The sequence below is a fragment of the Muntiacus reevesi genome, chromosome 4 (genome assembly GCF_963930625.1).
Source record: "Muntiacus reevesi chromosome 4, mMunRee1.1, whole genome shotgun sequence".
NCBI lineage: Eukaryota > Metazoa > Chordata > Mammalia > Artiodactyla > Cervidae > Muntiacus > Muntiacus reevesi.
The window spans coordinates 140,236,007-140,246,951 of record NC_089252.1 but is presented as its reverse complement, the minus strand read 5'-3'; positions in this window follow the sequence as shown (position 1 = coordinate 140,246,951).

Sequence of the window (10,945 nt, the reverse complement as noted above, 5' to 3'; positions counted from 1 at the left end):
AATTTGTACAGAATGCAGATAGGTGTGTGTATGGTTTATGGTAGAGAAATTTAATTAACAGTCTCATCCAATTGGATATACTCCTAGAAGAAAATTAGTTTGGGGCCCCTAGTTTACATTAATTCCAAAGATAATTTCCTGATGTGTTAAAGAGTAGAAAGTAAAAAATAAATAATAATGAGTTTAGAAAAAAACAACAGTACCTTCAGCAACATATGCATTGGAGAAATTTTTCCAAGACAGGAATATGTCAAGTACACATACACACATAAATATTGCACACACATCAAATTTCGAGTATTTCTGGTACAAGAGATCCAAAATCAAAGTCACTAGGCAACAATTTAGGGGAGATATTTTAAATTCAAATGCTAGGTTAAAAAAATCCTATCTATGCTACTACTATGGGTAGGAATCCCTTAGAAGAAATGGAGTAGCTATCATAGTCATCAAAAGAGTCTGAAATGCAGTACTTGGATGAAATCTCAAAAATGACAGAATGATCTCTGTTTGTTTCCAAGGCAAACCATTCAATATCACGGTAAACTAAGTCTAGGACCTGACCAGTAACACAGAAGAAGCTGAAGTTGAAGACTGACTAGACCTTCCAGAACTAACACCCCCAAAAGATGTCCTTTTCATTATAGGGGACTAGAATGCAAAAGAAGGAAGTCAAGAAACACCAGCAGTTAACAGGCAAACTTGGCCTTGGAGTACAGAATGAAGCAGGGCAAAGGCTAATAGAGTTTTGCCAAGAGAACGCACTGGTCATAGCAAACACCCTCTTCCAACAATACAAGAGAAGACTCTATACATGGACATCACCAGATGGTCAACACTGAAATCAGACTGATCATATTCTTTGCAGCCAAAGATGGAGAAGCCCTATACAGTCAGCAAAAACAAGACTGCGAGCTGACTGTGTGGCTCAGATCATGAACCGCTTATTGCCAAATTCAGATTTAAATTGAAGAAAGTAGGGAAAACCACGAGACCATTCAGGTATGACCTAAATCAAATCCCTTACAATTATCCAGTGAAAGTGAGAAATAGATTCAAGGGATTAGATCTGACAGACAGTGCCTGGTGAACTGTGGACGGAGGTTCGTGACATTGTATAGGAGACAGGGATCAAGACCATCCCCAAGAAAAAGAAATGCAAAAAAGCAAAATGGCTGCCTGAGGAGGCCTTACAAATAGCTGTGAAAAGAACAGAAGCAAAAGACAAAGGAGAAAAGGAACACAATATACCCATTTGTATGCAGAGTTCCAAAGAATCTCTTCTTGCTATAAGAAAGCCTTCCTCAGCAATCAATGCAAAGAAATAGAGGAAAACAATAGAATGGGAAAGACTAGAGATCTCTTCAAGAAAATTAGAGATACCAAGGGAATATTTCATGCAAAGATGGGCTCAATAAAGGACAGAAATAATATGAATCTAACAGAAGCAGAAGATATTAAGAGGTGGCAGGAATACACAGAAGAACTGTACAAAAAGAGATCTTTATGACACAGATAACCACGATGGTGTGATCACTCACCTAGAGCCAGACATCCTGGAATGTGAAGTCCAGTGGACCTTGGGAAGCATCACTATGAACAAAGCTAGTGGAGGTGATGAAATTCCAGTTGAGCTATTTCAAATCCTGAAAGATGATGCTGTGAAAGTGCTGCACTCAATATGCCAGCAAATTTGGAAAACTCAGCAGTGGCCACAGGACTGGAAAAGCATCCCAATCCAAAGAAAGGCAATGCCAAAGAACGCTCAAACTACTACACAATTGCACTCATCTCACATGCTAGTAAAGTAATGCTCAAAATTCTCCAAGCCAGGCTTCAGCAATCCATGAACCATGAAATTCCAGATGTTCAAGCTGGTTTTAGAAAAGGCAGAGGAACCAGAGATCAAATTGCCAACATGCACTGGATCATTGAAAAAGCAAGTGAGTTCCAGAAAAACATCTACTTCTGCTTTATTGACTATGCCAAAGCCTTTGACTGTGTGGATCACAACAAACTGTGAAAAATTCTGAAAGAGATGGGAATACCAAACCACCTGACCTGCCTCTTGAGAAACCTGTATGCAGGTCAGGAAGCAACAGTTAGAACTGGACATGGAACAATAGACTGGTTCCAAATAGGAAAAGGAGTACGTCAAGGCTGTATATTGTCACCCTGCTTATTTAACTTATATGCAGAGTACATCATGAGAAATGCTGGGCTGGATGAAGCAGAAGCTGGAATCAAGATTACCAGGAGAAATATCAATAATCTCAGATATGCAGATGACACCACCCTTATGGCAGACAGTGAAGAAGAACTAAAGATCCTCTTGATGAAAGTGAAAGAGGAGAGTGAAAAAGTTGGCTTAAAGCTCAACATTCAGAAAACTAAGATCATGGCATCTGGTCCCATCACTTCATGGCAAATAGATGGGGAAACATTGGAAACAGTGACAGACTTTATTTTTTTGGGCTCCAAAATCACTGCAGATGGTGATTGCAACCATGAAATTAAAAGACACTTACTCCTTGGAAGGAAATTTATGAACAACCTAGATAGCTTCATAAAAAGCAGAGACATTACTTTGCCAACAAAGGTCCGTCTAGTCAAGGCTGTGGTATTTCCAGTGGTCATGTATGGATGTGAAGGTTGGACTATAAAGAAAGCTGAGCACAGAAGAATTGATGCTTTTGAACTGTGTTGTTGGAGAAGACTCTTGAGAGTTCCTTGGACTGCAAGGAGATCCAACCAGTCCATCCTAAAGAAGATCAGTCTTGAGTGTTCATTGGAAGGACTGATGCTGAAGCTGAAACGCCAATACTTTGGTCACCTGACAGGAAGAATTGACTCATTGGAAAAGACCCTTATGCTGGGAGGGATTGGGAGCAGGAGGAGAAGGGGACAACAGAGGATGAGATGGTTAGATGGCATCACTGACTCAATGGACATGAGTTTGGGTAAACTCCGGGAGTTGGTGATGGACAGGGAGGCCTGGCATGCTGCGGTCCATGGGGTTGCAAAGAGTCAGACACGACTGAGTGACTGAACTGAACTGAATACAGAAAGTTCAATCACAATTTAACAAGATAAAAACAATTAACCCAACAGCAAAATTGGGGTTGGGATATGAATAAGCAATTGACAGAAAAGCAAGTACACTAAAATGTTCAGCCTTCCCACCTTAGACAGAGAAATGAAAATTTGAATTGTCATAATGCTTCCATCAGAGTGGCAAACATAAACTTGTAATAGCTCCTCTTATTAGCAGAGATGGGGGCAAGGCAGGGCGATCTCACCTGTCACTGGTGGGAACGAGGAAAGGCAATACAATTCAGGATCTGTATTGAAAATTTAAATGCAGATACACTTCTACCCAGCAATCCCACTCCTGGGATTCTAGAGTATAGAAATAAATGCCCTAGTATCTACATATGTTTATTCAAGGACAATTATTGCAGCATTATTTTTAATAATAAAAAACTGGTAGCAAATTAAAAGTCCATTAATAAAAGAATAGCTGAATGAACTGTGAAAATCCACACAGTAGGATATTATGCAAGAATTAAAAATTAATGATCTATACTACTTGACCTGGGAAATTTCCATTATATGTATTTAAGATACAGAGAATTGTATATCACCAACCCCTTAAAAATGCCCTCTTAAAACTTATGGATTATGTGTGTGTTTACATAAATGTACCTATGTGTACATAATACACAAGGAGTTATGGGAAAGGATGGTCACTGAAATGTTTCTTTCTCAGAAAGGTGGATTTCAGACAACTTTTACTTTTCTCCTCAAGGCATTGTTTGATATTTTTATTGTTGTTTTTAGTAATGAATATGTTCAATTTATATCAGAATGAAAATACAGTAGACTTTTCTTCACTGTGGGGAGGCAGAAATTATACAAGTGCTTAAAGCTGTATGCCTAAGTAGGGAAACCTCATTTATTATTCATAAGCAGTAAAAACCTGTAAATGTCTTAAATTAGGATTTGGGTTAAACAAATTATGCTCCATTGGAGAAAAGTCTGCAAAGTGGCCCTATAAAATTATGTTGACATGTAAACTACTCATGTTCTATTGTTAATGGAAAAGCAAACTACTAAAAAGTACCTATGGTGTGCCATTTTGGAAGAAAATAACATTTTATGTGTATATATTTACTTATATCTTTATAAATATGTATTTATAGTTACAAATTATACGTACACATTTTGAAGGAGATATACCAAAACATATTAACAGGGTTTAATCCTTTGGTGCTAGGCTTTTATTTTTTATCTCTGTTTCCCAGTGTTCCCTATCATATCATATATGCTTATGCCAACAAAGAAAGTGCTGAACTTTGCTTTTCTCTTCTCATCGTCCTTCCCCAATTTGAGCTGGTCACTACTCAGTCCTGAGGAAGAAGAACAACTACCCACAGAACAGAAAATTTTGGGGAGAGCTTTCTGACTCTCAGTTCTAGAATCTTTGATTGCCCTGGAACTTAGTGCTCATTAGAGAGACAGAATATAGTTCATTTTCCCCCTTGCTGTTAAACTTTAAAGTCAGACATGAAAATATGATGGTTTTATTTTCTCTCACCATGGCTGCATGCCACTAAGATTAATATTTTTCTTGGTTATTTCCTCCTCCTACCCTCAGGCCATTTTCCATGTATCTTACTGAACTGGTGTGTTCCTTCCTACTTGAATGGGCTTCCCAAGTAGCATAGTGGTAAAGAATCCACCTGCCAATGCAGAAGGCATAAGAGATGGGGCTTGATCCCTGCATCGGGAAGAGCCCCTAGAGTAGGAAATGGCAACCGGCTCCAGTATTCTTGCCTGAAAGATTCCGTAGACAGAGGAGCATGGTGGACTGTAGTAAAGAGTTGGGACAGGACTGAGCTACTGAGCATACATTCCTTCCCACAGGGTTTGTTTATAAACTAGATGAGAAGGACAGATTTTGTTACTTTGAAGTGGTAGCTTGTTTTACCTATTTGATCTGGTTTGTCACTCTGAGTCCAACTGATTTCTGCCATTTCAGAAAATTAAACCCATCCTTAAAGGATGAAGTTTGATCACCTCCAAAGAAATCTTCCCAAATATGCTACAAGTTCTAAAGTGAAAGTGTTGGTCACTCAGTGGTGTCCAGCTCTTTGCAACCCTATGAACTGGGTAGCCTGCCAGGCTCCCAGTGAGTTATCATTCCCTTCTCCAGGGGAAATTCTTGACCCAGGGATTGAACCCAGGTCTTCTGCATTTCAGGCAGATTCTTTACCATTGGAGCCACCAGGGGAGCTACAGGTTCTAAAGCAGCTTACAATTTTGTTTATCTTTTCAAAAAACCAGCTTTTAGCTTTGTTGATTTTTGCTATGGTCTCTTTTGTTTCTTTTGCATTTATTTCTGCCCTAATTTTAAAGATTTCTTTCCTTCTACTAACCCTGGGGTTCTTCATTTCTTCCTTCTCTAGTTGCTTTAGGTGTAGAGCTAGATTATTTATTTGACTTTTTTCTTGTTTCTTGTGGTAAGCCTGTAATGCTGTGAACCTTCCCCTTAGCACTGCTTTTACAGTGTCCCAGAGATTTTGGGTTGTTGTGTTTTCATTTTCATTCATTTCTATGCATATTTTGGTTTCTTTTTTGATTTCTTCTATGATTTGGTGGTTATTCAGAAGCGTGTTATTTAGCCTCCATATGTTTGAATTTTTAATAGTTTTTTTCCTGCAATTGAGATCTAATCTTACTGCATTGTGGTCAGGAAAGATGACTGGAATGATTTCAATTTTTTTGAATTTACCAAGGCTAGATTTATGGCCCAGGATGTGATCTATTCTGGAGAAGGTTCCGTGTGCACTTGAGAAAAAGGTGAAGTTGATTGTTTTGGGGTGAAATGTCCTATAGATATCAATTAGGTCTAGCTGGTCCCATTAGCAAGACTCATTAAGAAACAAAGGGAGAAGAACCAAATCAACAAAATTAGAAATGAAAATGGAGAGATCACAACAGACAACACTGAAATACAAAGGATCATAAAAGATTACTACCAGCAGCTCTATGGCAATAAAATGGACAAGTTGGAAGAAATGGACAAATTCCTAGAAAAGTATAGCTTTCCAAAACTGAACCAGGAAGAAATAGAAGATCTTAACAGACCAATCACAAGTATGGAAATCAAAACTGTAATCAGAAATCTTCCAGCAAACAAAAGCCCAAGACCAGATGGCTTCACAGCTGAATTCTACCAAAAATTTAGAGAAGAGCTAACATCTATCTTACTCAAACTCTTCCAGAAAATTGCAGAAGAAGGTAAACTTCCAAACTCATTCTATGAGGCCACCATCACCCTAATTCCAAAACCAGACAAAGATGCCACAAAAAAAGAAAACTACAGGCCAATATCACTGATGAACATAGATACAAAAATCCTTAACAAAATTCTAGCAAACAGAATCCAACAACATATTAAAAAGATCATACATCATGACCAAGTGGGCTTTATCCCAGGAATGCAAGGATTGTTTAATATCCACAAATCAATCAATGTAATACACCACATTAACAAATTGAAAGATAAAAATCATATGATTATCTCCATAGATGCAGAAAAAGCCGTTGACAAAATTCAACATCCATTTATAATAAAAACTCTCCAGAAAGTAGGAATAGAAGGAACATACCTCAACATGATAAAACCTATATATGACGAACCCACAGCAAACATTATCCTCAATGGTGAAAAACTGAAAGCATTTCCCCTAAAATCAGGAACAAGACAAGGGTGTCCATTCTCACCACTACTATTCAACATAGTTTTGCAAGTTTTGGCCACAGCAATCAGAGCAGAAGAAGAAATAAAAGGAATCCAGACAGGAAAAGAAGAAGTGAAACTCTCGCTGTTTGCAGATGACATGATTCTCTACATAGAAAACCCTAAAGGTTCTACAAGAAAATTACTAGAGCTAATCAATGAATATAGCAAAGTTGCAGGATATAAAATTAACACACAGAAGTCCCTTGCATTCCTATACATTAACAATGAGAAAACAGAGAAATTAAGGAAACAATACCATTCACCATTGCAACAAAAAGAATAAAATACTTAGGAGTGTATCTACCTAAAGAAACAAAAGACCTATACATAGAAAACTATAAAACCCTGATGAAAGAAATCAAAGAGGACACAAATAGATGGAGAAATATACCGTGTTCATGGATTGGAAGAATAAGTATTGTGAAAATGAGTATACTATCCAAAGCAATCTATAGATTCAATGCAATCCCTATCAAGCTATCAACGGTACTCTTCACAGAACTAGAATAAATAATTTCACAAGTTGGATGGAAATACAAAAAACCTCAAATAGCCAAAGCAATCTTGACAAAGAAGAATGGAACTGGAGGAATCAACCTGCCTGACTTCAGGCTCTACTACAAAGCCACAGTCATCAAGGGAGTATGGTACTGGCACAAAGACAGAAATATAGATCAATGGAACAGAATAGAAAGCCCTGAGATAAATCCATGTACCTACGGACACCTTATCTTCGACAAAGGAGGCAAGAATATACAATGGAAAAAAGACAACCTCTTTAACAAGTGGTGCTGGGAAAACTGGTCAACCACTTGTAAAAGAATGAAACTAGAACACTTTCTAACACCATACACAAAAATAAACTCAAAATGGATTAAAGATCTAAATGTAAGACCAGAAACTATAAAACTCCTAGAGGTGAACATAGGCAAAACACTCTCCGACATAAATCACAGCAAGATCCTCTATGACCCACCTCCCAGAATATTGGAAATAAAAGCAAAAATAAACAAATGGGACCTAATGAAACTTAAAAGCTTTTGCACAACAAAGGAAACTATAAGCAAGGTGAAAAGACAGCCTTCAGAATGGGAGAAAATAATAGCAATGAAGAAACAGACAAAGGATTAATCTCAAAAATATACAAGCAACTCCTGCAGTTCAATTCCAGAAAAATAAATGACCCAATCAAAAAATGGGCCAAAGATCTAAACAGACATTTCTCCAAAGAAGACATACAGATGGCTAACAAACACATGAAAAGATGCTCAACATCACTCATTATCAGAGAAATGCAAATCAAAAGCTCAATGAGGTCCCATTACATGCCAGTCAGAATGGCTGCTATCCAAAAGTCTACAAGCAATAAATGCTGGAGAGGGTGTGGAGAAAAGGGAACCCTCTTACACTGTTGGTGGGAATGCAAACTAGTACAGCCATTATGGATAACAGTGTGGAGATTCCTTAAAAAACTGGAAATAGAACTGCCATATGACCCAGCAATCCCAATCCTGGGCATACACACTGAGGAAACCAGATCTGAAAGAGACATGTGCACTCCAATGTTCATCGCAGCACTGTTTATAATAGCCAGGACATGGAAGCAACCTAGATGCCCACCAGCAGACAAATGGATAAGGAAGCTGTGGTACATATACACTATGGAATATTACTCAGCCATTAAAAAGAATTCATTTGAATCAGTTCTAATGAGATGGATGAAACTGGAGTCCATTATACAGAGTGAAGTAAGCCAGAAAGATAAAGACCAATATACAGTGTACTAATGCATATATATGGAATTTTAAAAGATGGTAACCATAACCCTATATGCAAAACAGAAAAAGAGACACAGATATACAGAACAGACTTTTATACTCCATGGGAGAAGGTGAGGGTGGGATGTTCTGAGAGAACAGCATTGAAACAAGTATACTATCAAGGGTGAAACAGATCACCAGCCCAGGTTGGATGCATGAGACAAGTGCTCAGGGCTGGTGCACTGGGAAGACAGAGAGGGAAGGGATGGGGAGTGAGGTGGGAGGGGGGATCGGAATGGGGAATACATGTAAATCCATGGCTGATTCATGTCAATGTATGGCAAAAACCACTACAATATGAGTAATAATAATAATAATAAAATAAAATCATAGAAAAAAAATAATAAAGCAGCTTACAAATGAGGAGTTCCAGAAACACTTCTGAGGAATGTTCATGAAGGAACATGAGTCTCCTCCCAGCTCAGCACCTCAGGCTGAACCAGCTTGCCCTTTATACCTTAAGAACCCAGGGAGTTATCCATACTTTTCTCCTGCCTGCTGAGAACTTCTACCTGGATTTCTGTTAAGACTTAAGAAGCAATACAGTAATTTCTCAGTATGCACAATAGTTAGGTTCCTATATGCATAGGTAAACTTATAAATACCTAATCTAAGAAATAATTTTCTCTTAATAAAAGGCAAGGGATATGTTCTAGAAGTTAGTTTTTTTCCTGTTTCATATTAATTGGAAGAATAAACAGTTAATGGAAAAAGGTTAATTGTATAAGAGTGACCAAAAAGACGTCATTAATAATAATGTCTAATTGGGTTACAGACAACGTAAACTTACAAACAATGGCTGCCTGTTAAATGCCTCCACTTGGGAATTCTTACATGTGAAGTCTTTGTCCATGTTTTGGAAGTGATGTCCACGTTTTGCACTTTAATTTTGGGAGGATTTTAATGAACCAATCTGACTCTACCAATACCTGTATTTCACTCACCTTCTTTAAGACAGTCTGACAACTTTCAATTTTACATAGACAAGTTTTCATTGCTTTTTCTTATGGGACCTCCCGATGAGGCTGACTGATAATTTCCAGTAATTGTTTTACCTGGTAGGTAAAAATAATTTAGAAAACACACAAATTCCTGTAGCTTGAATAGTGGCCTTAAGAGGGAAGGAGGGAATGGCTGATTCCATGCCCTGTATCTTGTTGACAGTAGCTTCACACCATTTGCACTTGTCCTTGTGCTATGTTCCAGTAAAACAGCCTCCCAAAATATTAACAGGCCTTTTCATCCCATGTTATTCTGAACTTTGCATGTGTACATTTAAAACAATGTTTATTTAATTCCTGTGGCAGAAGAAAACTTTATTACTTGTCATTGGTCACTGTTTAGTATAAATTAGGCTAGATCTATGCTTCCATAGCTGCTTTCAGTTCAGTTCAGTCACTCAGTCGTGTCCGACTCTGCAACGCCATGGACTACAGCACACCAGGCCTCCCTGTCCATCACCAACTCCCAGAGTTTACTCAAACTCATGTCCATTTAATTGGTGATGCCATCCAACCATCTCATCCTCTGTCGTCCCCTTCTCTTCCTGCCTTCAATCTTCCCAGCATCAGGGTCTTTTCAAATGAGTCAGTTCTTTGCATCAGGTGGCCAAAGTATTGGAGTTTCAGCTTCTTTACCTGGTTCTAATCTAAGAGATGGTTCTTGGTTTAGGATCCGCTCCCTTCTACCCCTTGATATGAATGCTAAATCAAGCTGATCAGACTGGGGCCCCCAGGGAGTCTAAGTTAATATCACTCCTGGGGAGTGTGACTTTTCCATCTCTTTGCTGTTTACATGTCAATAACATTGACAAAAAACTTAAAAGGGTGCAGCTTAGCCTCCCATGGTGACCAAGCATCCTGTGTGGAGGTCCTGGGCTCCATGGATCAACAAGAGATGGCCTTGTCCTGGGGAAGGTTTAGGTTTGGAGTATGACATGGAAAAGGATGTGGAAGCAGAGGCAGGAACTGGGTCTAAAGCCCAAAGTCTGAACAGAGGAGAGGCAGAGTCAGCTCCAGGATGGGAGAGGGGTGGTGAGGTTCCTCAAGGCAGAGATGCAAAGCGGGGGACTCTTTTATAGGGGCCTTAGGGTATATTGGAATCCCTGAGTGCTTTCAGAAGGAGCAGGGTTCTTGGTTGTTAATATAAAACACACTAAACATATTCTATGTATTTCTTTTTCAGCCAACATCTAATCTCATATCCTTTAGTCTGGTAGCTTTCAAATGTTTGAAATGAGACCCACAGAGAGAAATATGTTTTACATGAGAACACATCACACACCTATTCCTTCTTAAGTGAAATCCAAGTCTCTAAA